We start from the raw sequence: 12694 nt of genomic DNA, 5'->3' as shown, positions 1-12694 counted from the left end.
CCTCTCTCACACCAGTGGACCAAGCACATACTACGGCGCTTCCATCTCATTCGAGAGATCATCGAGAGAGGAGATGTGAAGATTTGCAGAGTACCTATAGAGGCTAACATCGCAGATCCCTTGACCAAGGCTTTGGCACAGAGGAAGCATGATGGTCACACTAGGTCATTAGGCCTTAGAGCCTATACTGATTGGCACTAGTGCTAGTGGGAGATTGTTAGTTAGAGCCCTAGAGCCAATCATTTGATGATTGTATGGACTCATTGTATCATATTCTTGTATATTAATAAAGGCATTTGTTTGGTTATTATACTTATTTGTATTAGTGCCAAATAGACTAAGTATAATAGCGTCCTTGAGTAGAAGGTTCATACCTATATCAATCGATTAGTTGAATCGATAGTGAGATGATATAGGGAACACTACTCTAAATCATTCCTAGTCGAGTATTAACATTCAGGGACAATGTTAATGCAATAAGACTAGCATGTAGGTCAGCTCGATGACTTGATCTCACAAGTCATGGATATAGAGATATCAAGCTGACACATGGGTATACATTGGAGAATGTATACTGAATGACCCGCCATGAGAAAGTATCATGGATCGTTATATGAGTGTCATATACTTTCTCATGTGGCTATTAGTATGACTATTAGTCCTTAGACCTGAATTCACCATGGATCCCTACATAAGGAGTTATGTACTTTGGTTTCGTCAAATGTCACCCGTAACTGGGTGGACTATAAAGGCAATTACTGGGTATATAACGAATTATGTAGAGGGATGTGAGTGATGTAGATGGGATCGATCCCTCCCATATGACGGGAGCGACATTGGTATTCTTGATAGAGTGAGACCACTAAGTGCATGGCCATGCCCAAATGAGTCAACATTAGATGTTGAGCTCATTTGATCGAGTGAGTCTACTTGGAGTTCAAGATTTAGATTGATTAGAGGATGACACGGTCTATGCCTCATATTGATCAATCTAGATGTCTAGGATAGAAGGAAAATGTCACATATTGTGAGGAGTCACAATTAGTAGTCACAAGGTGATGTCGGATCTCGACATTCTTGTAACTTGGGTAGTAATGATGTGTTGCTAGATACCGCTCATTACTTATGCTCCTAAATGGGTTTAGGGCATTGCCAACGTTACAAGAACCTATAGGGTCACACACTTAGGACAATTAGATGGAGATTAGGTTCGTATGATGAACCAAGAGGATTAGATTCATTTGATGAATCAAATTGGATTAAGAGTAATCCTAATTTGGCTAACTTGAGTTCGACTCAAGTTGATTCATGTGTTCAATGAGTCTAATTTAGATTTTGACTCATTGAATCAATTTAATTAAATGAATTAGATTCATTATATTAAGTTGGCTTGAATCATATGGTTAGATTAGATCAATCATGGAAGAGATTGGGTCAAGTTTGACTTGACTTAAGAAGGAAGACCAAAGGTTAATTTTGACTTGACCTTTTGCCACCTCATTGGTGAGTTGGCATTAGGTGGACCAATGATGATACTCCACATCATCATGGGTGCCACCTCATGGAAGTTACAAAACCATTCTCTTAATGGCTTCATATTAATTGCAATTAATGAAATTAATTTGGGAGTTTTCATCATGGAGAGTGGCCGGCCACTTTGATTTTGAATGTGAATTCATTTTGCCATTCAAGTGGTGTATCTTCTTCTTCTTCCTCTTGAAGCTCTTCCTCTCCCTCTCCTCCTTGCCTTGGCCGAATCTTACCAAGGTGCTAGCACACCTTTGTGTAAGGTTTTCTCCACCTACGTGTTCGTGTGGATACTTCTAGAGGACCGACGCTTGACGGTCTAGAGATCCGGCAACTCCTTGGACGAGCGGGAACACGAAAGGCACGCAACATGGGTAAAGCTTCCGGTACCTCTAGAAGAGGAAATCGAGTACAAGAGAAAGTTCGAACAAGTGCAACACACTACACTTGTCCTTTTGCAGTAATCAAGTATACAAATAAAAGGCTACCGACACTTAATAAATGGAAGTAGGAGCACTCGAGTGTCGGTGTCGATCTGCCGATCGCGATCGAATGTTCTCGGAGCAATTGTAGGGCGTAGCAGCTTCGTAGCAGAGTCGTAGTAGGAGCCCAGAGCAGTTAAAAGCTCAAACAGATGCTCAGTAGCTCGTATATTAGTGTTGTTCCAATGTCTTCTCGAGATAGCCTTATAAAAGGCATGGAAGGCGCCTTCCATAGCAATGGAAGGCGCCTTCTATGAACAGTACGAAGGCCCTTCACTACTTGAGGGCGCCTTCGACACTGTTTCATCCAAAGGCATTTTTTCTTCTTTTATCCTGCAAAATAACGTTAGTCCAAATAACCTACAAAACAAGTGTTAGGACAAATAATAATTAATAATAAAGGGTAGTAATTAATTCCTGTCCTCCCAGAACCATGAACTAGTCAAGGTCTCAGCTTAGGGATCCCAAATGGACCTAAACTAGACCGATGCCTACTGTCCCTTCAACCAAGGCGCGCCCTTAATTAGTCACTCTTCTCTAGTGGATTACCTCAACTTACTAGTTTGTCAGACATCCGGTCAGCCCGTCGACCTGTCTGGACTTCATACCAGCTATTCGGTCAGCCCGTTGACCTAGCTGGACTTCTTGTCAGATGTCCGGTCAACCCGTTGACCTATCTGGACTTTGTATTAGCTATCCAGTCAGCCCGTTGACCTAGCTAAATTTCTTTCCAGATATCTGGTCAGCCCGTTGACCTATTTGGACTTCATACCAGCTATCCGGTCGACCCGTCGACCTAGTTGGATTTCTTGCACACTTAATCAAGTGGTTAGATCACAACAAAACCTAACTTAACTTACTTGTCATTCATCAAAACCTGAGTTAGATTGTTAGTGTAAACTGCACCAAAAATCTCCCCCTTTTGATATAATGACCACATGAGTTAAGTTAAGAAAAATATAAATGAGTAAATTAGCTTTTGTTGTGGGGTTTAAGTTGTTTTGATTTTTCTTTGGTTTGCTAACTTAATCCTCCTAACCCTCCCCTTTTGGCATTCATAAAAAAAACAAGAGTAAATTAGACAATACAAAAAAAAACTTGTTAAAGCTTGTTCAACCTGATTGAAAAAGTAGTGACATTTTAGCAATAATAAAAATTTCAAAGTTATCGGGGGAGTTTTAAAGAATTTTAACTTTTTACACAAATAGTTGTTCAATGTGTACTAGATTTTCAAAATACTTTGGATAGGAAAGTTTTTTTAAAAAAAATATTTTGAAAATACTTTAATCATGAAAAAAATTTTAAGGAAATTTTAAAATAGGTTTTGTGGAAAAAAATTTCAAGGAATACTTTTCAAGTTTGTTTAAAAGCCGTTTACAAACATTAAAGTAGGCAGTTTTCAAAACCGTCAGAATTTTATAAAACATTGGATATTTCAAAATGTGCCAAGAAAGATTTTCAAAATAGAATTTTGAACAATATAGATGTGGTTTGAAAGAAATATTTTTAAAAAATGTTTTTGAGAAATATCTATTGAAAGTCATTTTTAAATATCCCCCCCCTGAATATGACATTATTTCAAATTAATCTAATCAACTATAAATTGTTCTTAACTGTCTAACTGTTAGTTACTAACTGACTATCAGAAGATAGTAGTGTTCACTTGGTTAGTCAGGTTAAGTCTTTTTTATCCAGTTAGTATTTGACTAACCTGGATTACTTAACCTGATCACTATAAGTTTGGTATTTAATGCCCAGACTTATGTTGATGTACTGATATAAGTATCTTAAGTCCAGGCAATTTGCCTATGCATCTCACCCCTTTCTAAGTTTGGCAATATACAAACAAGATAGTCCTAATATGTTGGTGAGATGCTCAAGTCCTAAATATATAGGAACCTACTTTCTATGGAGTTGATCTAGACTAGGGCAAAAATTAATTTTTAAAAATTCTAAAAATAAGGAAATTTTGAGAAAAATATAAGAAAAGAAATTTTACCCTAGAATTTATAAATTATTTGAAAATAATTTTGAAAATATTGGTCCTATTCTATGAAACGCATTCCTAATTGTAACAATAAGACTGAAAGAAAAAACTGACTGAAAATAGGAAGTCAAGTAATATACAATGCATAATAATGTATGCAACATGATCAGGTCTAATCATTGTCAGCAGGTGGTGGTAGGGATTGCTTAGGAGCATGCAAAGCCTGAAGAATATGCTCAAATCTGATGGTCATGTTGTCTCAGAGAGAAGTAAATCTAGTGGTTATCTCCCCCCGGAGTGTGCTAAATCCATCCGAGACTGACTGCCGAAGCTACACGGAGGACTCCTTAAGTCGAACGAGTCGATCCTCGACAGATAGAGAAGTCGAGGGTTGGGTCGAGGTCGAGGTCAAGGGTTGGTCGAAGTCGAGGGCTGGGTCAAAGTCGGAGGATACTTAAATATCTCCTTAGTCGTAAACTCCGGCCACTCCTCTCCCTCGGCTGGAATAATAGGTGGAAAGTCATCCTCGATCTCGACTAGTATGGTTGGTTGCGACCCACCTCTCTAGGCTAGAACCCTCTGAGGAGTGATGTCAAATGCACTAAGGCTAGTTGGCGCTGACCAAACTTGTCATATGCACTGAGAGAACTAGACGTACCCTAGGTCATATCTACTCCTATGGTCGAAAATATATATGTCAAAAATGTGACAATAGGGCATATGAACCTTACATCTAGTGACGAGACTGGATACATGTATGACATTATGAAACACATGTAATGCAATATCAATGTCTAGGCGCTGACAAAGAGTATACAAAAAGACAGAGTGGGAGGGTCGCATCATCGCAATGTCACGAGATGTGATCGGTAAAATGTATGTGGTCAGGACTAGATATAGGATATAGTCCTGACCCTAAGGAAGAGTGACCTAAAGTCAGTCACTGTAGATAGTTTCTCCTCTTCCAAAAAATACATATAGATAATATCTAGTATAGTATCGGAGTAGGGCTTGCCAAATGGCAGATCCCTACCAGGGTAGCACAAAAATATACATGTAGATCTCCTAAGTCCTAAACTATCATATAATAAGGTGGGGAAAAAGTAAAAATCCTTTCCACTAACTCTGGTGGAGTAGGTTAGGTCATCTATTTTTTTTTTTAAGTTGTTATAGAACTGAGCACACAAATCATGATTTACTGTATGACTGCAGTAACCCAGTTTATCTAACTGGTAGTGCTCAATAATCTGTGTAATAGGGGTGCAATATTGAGTAAAAATGCTGGAGTATTGCTAGGCATAGGGGTAACATGCCATCTTTTTTTAATTTTATACAAGTATATAAACATAAATTGACAAAGAAAACACATAAGAACTAGAGATTGACAAGATAAACTAAGTTGAGGTTATACCTAGGAGGTATTTTGAGGTGTTGGGGATGAAAGCGTTGAGAAATCATGGCTGGAAGGCGCCTTGTCACGTTCGAGATCGCGAACAGAAAGCGTTTTGTTCACTGGAAAAATACTACTTGAAGGCGCCTTCAAGCTTAATGGAAGGCGCTTTCCATAGGTTATGGAGGGTGCCTTCAAGCGGCTGAAGGCGCCTTCCACCGCTTAGGCGGGATTTTTCTCACCTCTCCTAAGGGCGCCTCCGATGGTGTAGAAGGCGCCTTCGGGGTGCGCCCTTTCCCACTTTTTTTTATTTTTATTTTAAATTTTGATTTTAAGTTTAATTTTTTATTTTAAATTTTAAAGTTAATTTTTAAATTTTTAAATTTTAAATTTTATTTTTATTTTTATTTTTAATTTTAATTTTAATTTTAAGTTTAATTTTAATTTTAATTTAACTTTAAGTTTAATTTTAATTTTAATTTCAATTTTAAATTTTAAGTTTTAATTTAATTTTCATTTTCATTTTCATTTAATTTTAATTTTAATTTTAATTTTAAATCCTTAGTCACCTCACTCAATCTATGTTTTCAATCAGGGAATCCTATGATTTTGTGGAATGAGTTAAGTTTGATTTATGGGTTTGATTTAACTTTATGTTAGATTCAGGTTTAGCTTTGGGTTCAATAAACAGTCATTCTTTGAATAAACTTCTAGACTATGGTGAATCACTTGGATATCATTAGAGTAACCATGCCTTCAAGATTTTTCAAATAGTTCCATTCACTAAACTTAGTATAAAACCTTGGTCTAACTAGTTATGATTCGTAAGGGGTAGCTTCGGTTAGTTCTACTAAGTCAAATGCACCAGGTCGAAGCCACATCTTCCTAGACATGTATAGATAGAGATTCCCTAACCTACTATCATCCAAAACTTCACTAATATATTTGTTGAGTTAAACTGTTGTCCCTATTTTGGCTAGTCCTAATTACCCAACCGGGTAAGTTATTATTTTGGAGGTGCCAACTAATTTGGAGCCTCCCCTCAATTGTTGAATTTGATTTTTAAGTTTTGGATTTGTGTCAATTACTTTTATAATTATAGTGGACTTGATGGTAATTTGATTTATTTGATTTTATTTCGTTTTTAAGTCTAGAATTTAGTTTTGAAGAATTGTTTTGGTTTGAATTTAAGGTTTTAGTTGGATTTGATTTTTTATATAATGGATCTCATTTTTAGGTACATAATATTGGTTGATTCCTACTTATGTGGTTAGGCATGCTTTTGGAACCCAAGTTTTAATTTAGGTCTTATTTTGATTAACTAAGGATATAAAGGATTTATTGGTTGAGCTGAACTTGTATCCGAGTCCGAACTTGTTGTACACAGCTCTTTGTGACCCAAGTATCATGTCGAGATACTTGGATTTAGTTGTGAATTTTTGTAGTAATCTTTTAGTTTAATTATTTCATTTTTCAATCTGAGATTATCCTCCTCAAGTTTTGCAACTTGAGTTAGAATTTTAGCTTGAATTGGTTCAGTTATTGAACTTGATTTTAATTGTTCATTAAGTTTATTATTTTCTTTTGTTAGTTCAATTATGCAATTTTCAGAGTTAGTAAATTTATTATTTAAACATGCAATAATTTTGAAAAAAAAAAATTCTTAAAGTAAAGTATACCTCATCGGAACCTTCAGAAATGAGTGCAGACTCATGGCTCAATTCGGGTTCGAACCCATCTTCCGATTCTGATTCGTAAGCCATCAGTGCGAGGTAGTTGGTGTGCTTCAATTCTCCACCGTTTGATTCATCTTCGGATGATTCGTCCCATGTCACTTTAAGGGCCTTATTTTTCTTCAGATTCAGACAGTCGGTCTTGTAGTGCCCTTTCTTGTTGCATCCGAAGCAGGTCATAATCTTGTTGTTGGAATTGGAGGAGGAGTTGATCTTTTACCGGTCCTTTTTGCTAAAATTCTTCTTTCTCTTGGTGAACATCTTTCTTACCAGGTTCACCAGGTATTGTTCATCCTTAGAGTCTTGGTCAGATTCAATTTCAAGTTCAGGTTTGATTCTAAAGTTTTCTTTTGATGTCCCTACAATAAGAGCAATACCCTTCTTGATTTTGGCATTAGTCTGTTCGTGCATCTCTAATTCATAAAATAACTCATCTAATTTTAATTTAGACAAGTCTCTCGAAATCTTATAGGCATCCATAATGGATGCCCACAGTGCATTTCGAGGAAACACGTTTAGAGCATACTTGATTAGATCTCAGTTCTCTATCTGGTGGCAGATGGTGTGAAGTTTGTTGAGGATATCTTTTATCCTCAAGTGCAGCTGACTGGAAGTTTCACTTTCCTGCATTTTTATATTAAATAATTTATTTAGATATAAGTCTCTTTTCGTTACCTTTGCGTCGTTGGTCCCCTCGTGTAGTTCTATGAGTTTGTCCCATAACTCTTTAGTATTTTTGTGAGGGTTGACGCAATTTAGCTCTTCTTTTGTTAGTCTGCACTAGATTGTGTTAAGGGTCTTGAAGTCAATTTATGTTTTTTTTCTTCATTTCCGGATTCTAATTTTCTAGGTCCATTGGAATTCTAGCACTGTCCATTGGTGCTTTGTACCCTTTAGTGATGCTGAACCACTGGTCGAAGTCCATTTTTAAGTACATACCTTCATCCGCTTCTTCCAGTACAGGAAGTTGTCATCATTGAAGAGGGGAGGACGGACGGTGTTGTATCCTTCGTTTTGGGCCATTTCATATCTATAGATAGGAAACTAAAAAAAGTGCCAAGACTTGGTCTTGGATTAGCAGTGTTTGAGATAAAGAAATATAAAAGAACTTAAGAGGTGTTGCACCAACTTCAAGTTTAAAATTGAACAAAAAATTATCTGAATAGGTAAAGTTTTACCAATTCAAATAGAGTGCGAAGAACAAAAAAAAATGATTCCCCCAGCTTGATTGGTGGTTGCACCAATTTAGAGCAGAACCTGCTCTGATACCATTTGTTGGATCAATACACATGTGAGAGAAGGGTAGAATCACGTGATTTTTAAAAACTCATTTTGTCAGTTTTAAAATCACAAGTATGTTCAGCGAAAAATATGTATAAAATCAGAATTTAAAAGATATGAGAAAGACATAAGAATTTTACTTGGTTCGGAGCCTTCGGCAACTCCTACTCCAAGACTCAGGTCCCGCGGACCTATCGATGGGTAATTCATCAAAGGTCTCTTTCGGTACCTCCAGAAGAGGAAATCGAGTACAAGAGAAAGTTCGAACAAGTGCAACACACTACACTTATCCTGTTGCAGTAATCAAGTATACAAATGAAAGGTTACTAACACTTTATAAATGGAAGTAGGAGCACACGAGTGTCAGTGTCGGTCTATCGGTCGTGATTGAAAGTTCTCAGAATAGTTGTTGGGTGTAGCAGCTTCCTAGCAGAGTCGTAGTAGGAGCTTGGAGCAGTCGAAAGCTCAAACAGATGCTTAGTAGCTTATATATCAGTGTTATTCCAACGTCTTCTTGAGACAGCCTTATAAGGCATGGAAGGCACCTCTAATGAGGCAAATTCGATCCCAAACAGCTCGATACTTATCCACAACCTCGGTCAAAATTTATCCTATGGAAGGTGCCTTCCATAGCCATGGAAGGCGCCTTCTATGAACAGTACAAAGACACCTTCATTGCTTGAGGGCGACTTCGACACTGTTCATTCGAAGGCAATTTTTCTCCTTTTGTCCCGCAAAATAACGTTAGCCCAAATAACCTGGAAAACAAGTGTTAGGACAAATAATAAAGGGTAGTAATTAACTCTTATCCTCCTAGGACCAGAAACTAGTAAAGGTCTCAGCTTAGAGATCCTAAAGGGACCTAAACTGGACCGACGCCTACTGTCCCTTCAACCAGGATGCATCCTCACTTGGTCACTTTCCTCCAGTGACTTACATTAACTTACTAGTTTGCCAGACATCTGGTCAGCCCGTTGACCTGTCTAGACTTCATGCCAGCTATCGGGTCAGCCTATTGACCTAGCTGGACTTCTTGCCAGATATTCGGTCAGCCCGTTGACCTATCTGGACTTCGTATCAGCTATTCGGTCAGCCCATCAACCTAGCTGAATTTCTTGCCAGATATCTAGTCAGTACGTTGACCTATCTGGACTTTGTACCAGCTATCCGATCGGCTCGTCGACCTAGTTGGATTTCCTACACACTTAATTAAGTGGTTAGATCATAACAAAACCTAACTTAACTTACTTATCATTTATCAAAATTTGAGTTAGACTGTTAGTGCAAACTATATAACAGAGCTTTCAACAACTTCTACTCCAAGACCCATGATCCCTCAGACTATATAGAGGGACAATCCACTAAAAACCTCTTCTAGAACAGCCAGAAGAGAGAATCGAATATAATAATAAACTAAGAACAAGTGTAACAATCTACACTTTCCTTTATGTAGTAATTAAACATTTAATTAAAAGTTTAATTACCCAACAGTTGAAGATTATCGGATCGAGCTCATTGTCGGACGACTTCTCAGTAGTAGTCGGGCATAGCAGCATCTCAGCACAGTAGTAGGACGAAGTCGGAGGAACTGGAATGCCAAAGTATTGTGTAGAAGTGATGTCTCTCAATCGTTGGCCGAACTCTCCTTTTATTGATCATTGAGAGCGTCTCCAAGGCCAATGAGGGCGCCTCCAATATCAAATATGATCTTGATGACTTCTGTCTTGATAAACTTTGCTTACTGTAGTTTCTATCTGCGCGAGGGCGCCTCCAAGCGCTCTGAGGCATCTCCAATGCACCTCCAAGGTGCCTCCAAGGCCTCTTGGGCACCTCTGTACTGCAAAACCTTATTTGCCACTCTTATCTCCTTGAGAGTGCCTCTGGCTCATCCAAGGTACCTTCAAGCTCCGATCCAAGGCACCTCAGAGCACCTTTGTGGCGACTTGGACATCGTTCATCCGAAGCTGATTTTTGCTTCTTTAGTCCTATAAAATGTGTTAGTCTAAGAACAAAGTGTAACCAATAAAAATAAAGTTAACACAATAATAAAATATAATTATATTAGATTCTGTCTTCCCGAGACCAGGATCTAGTCATGCTCTCAGAACAGACCTAAATTGTATTAGCGCCTAAAGTCCCTAATTGGAACTTGTCCTCATTAGGATACTCTCCTCCAGTGATTTACCTTTCTTATCATGCAAAATCGCTTGACTTGCCTTTGACCCACCAGGTATTCCTACCAATTGTCAGGTCCGTAGACCTAATTAGACTTCGGCCAGCTGTCAGGTCCCACGGATTCAGCCAGACTTCTTGCCAGATATCGTCACTCCTTGACTTATCTGGGCTTATCTGGACTTCTACATCAGCTATCAGGTCTTCCAGACCTAGCTAAATTTCAGACTGGTGTTAGGTCCTCTAGACCTGTCAAGTCCTAAACACTTAGTAGAAATGTTAGATCACACCACACCTAACTTTAATGTATTTGTCATTCATCAAAATTTTGGTTTGATCATTCGTGTCAACTGTACCAATAGAAACTTCTAAAAAATATATTTTTTAAAATAAATAACATAAAATATTGAAAATCAATTTAATCAAATTAAACATTAATTAAATAAATTACATAACTTACATTTTTTTTTTAATATTGGACACTACACTTATATCTGAGTAATCCTGAGTGGACGGTTTGATTCCACAAATCAATCATCAGATAAATTCAAAAAAAGCATAGATGAATCCTAATTGGCGACCTAACATCACGAGTGTGATTTGAATACCACGGGTGTTTAATATGTCCTACATAGGAATTAAACCCTCATTGCATAAATATACTGCCCCATCGCTTACCATCGCACCAAGCCCAAGGGTATTTATTTATTTTTACTTTAATAATAGGATGATATTGATGTCGGGACACTAAGACTCATACCACCATTTAAAGCTGTCAAATGGACCGGTCCACCCCTATCGCAATCGGTCCACCTTGCCACAGGCTAGCCCGTTAAAAACTCATCATCCAGTGAGGCGGACTGGAAAAATTCTCAACTCAACCCAACCCAACCCAACCCAACCCAAGGTAGGTTTATAGCTTAGGTGGGTCAGCCTGCCATGGGTCAACCCATCTGGACTCGCAATTTGCACAAGCTGACCTGTTCAGACCCGTCCTTAAATGAGTTGATAAAATTTTAACTCAATCTGCTTAAATTATTTGACGAGGCGGATCAACCCAATAGACCCAATCCAAATTGACGGTTCTACCATCATTCAATTGTAGCAAAAGATAGTTACGCTTATCTCAGACGCCTCTCACAGTCTGTCCCCAGATTATACAAGGGACGTAAATCACAAAGTCACCTTATTACATGTAACACCCGTAGGATCTCTAGCAATTTTATATAAATTTTGCATGATTAGAATGAGCTTTATGTGGGTTTCTTCTTCTTAAAAAAAAAAGAAAAAAAAGAGGCATGACTAAGGTTTGAACCTTGAACCTCTTAGCAAGTGACAAGTTTTATGTGATATAGGATAACCAGTAGCCCCAGCAGGGGAGTGCTGTTAGGAAGGAAAGGAAAATTGTAGTTAAGGGTAGGGAAGGTGAAGGGACACCTTTTCTCCCTTCACTTAGAATGAAAAGTTTGTTTTCCCTTCTCCCTTCATTTAGAATAAATAGGAGAAAGGGAATGAAAAGTTTATTTTTTTTCTCTTTTCCTTCCTCTTCCTCCTCCTTCCTCCCTCCACCGAACCTAGCTCCTTATTCTTCCCCATTTTTCGGAAACAAGCTTAGAATTCATTCTTAGGAAGACTTCACAAGGAGGAGTCCTTAAGGCCTGAGTCTTCTTACAAGCAAAATACGCAAGGGGGAGTCCTAGCAGTGGAAGGTCTTCCTTGTTTTCTCTCCACAAGGGTATTCTTCTTGTGATAAACCAAGCGAGAGGATGTAAGTATCTCCCTCACCTGCAGTACAAGTGGTTTTTGAATGTTTTCTATGCTTAAGGTTACTTAGATACCTAGAACCATGGCCTTGTATATTTTGGCCAAGACATGAAATAGGGTTTAAAAGGAGTTCAAAGCTTTAACCATGCTTGTTTATGATCCCTCATGATGGGTAATCTATTAGGTGATGTTAGTTTGATGTCTCCATGTTTTTAATGTGGCTTAAAACCTAGTACCATGTCTTGTAAGTTTCGGCCAAGAAGGAAATGAAAGGGCTTAGGGAAGTTTAACTCCAATTAGACTTGCTTATGTTTTCTTCTATGTTATGCTTTGTATTATGTGATATTAGTTTGATGTT

This window comes from Zingiber officinale, chromosome 2A, assembly GCF_018446385.1.
Source record: "Zingiber officinale cultivar Zhangliang chromosome 2A, Zo_v1.1, whole genome shotgun sequence".
In the NCBI taxonomy this organism is placed as follows: Eukaryota; Viridiplantae; Streptophyta; class Magnoliopsida; order Zingiberales; family Zingiberaceae; genus Zingiber; species Zingiber officinale.
The sequence above is the reverse complement of the archived record's forward strand: the minus strand, read 5'-3'. Positions refer to the sequence as shown.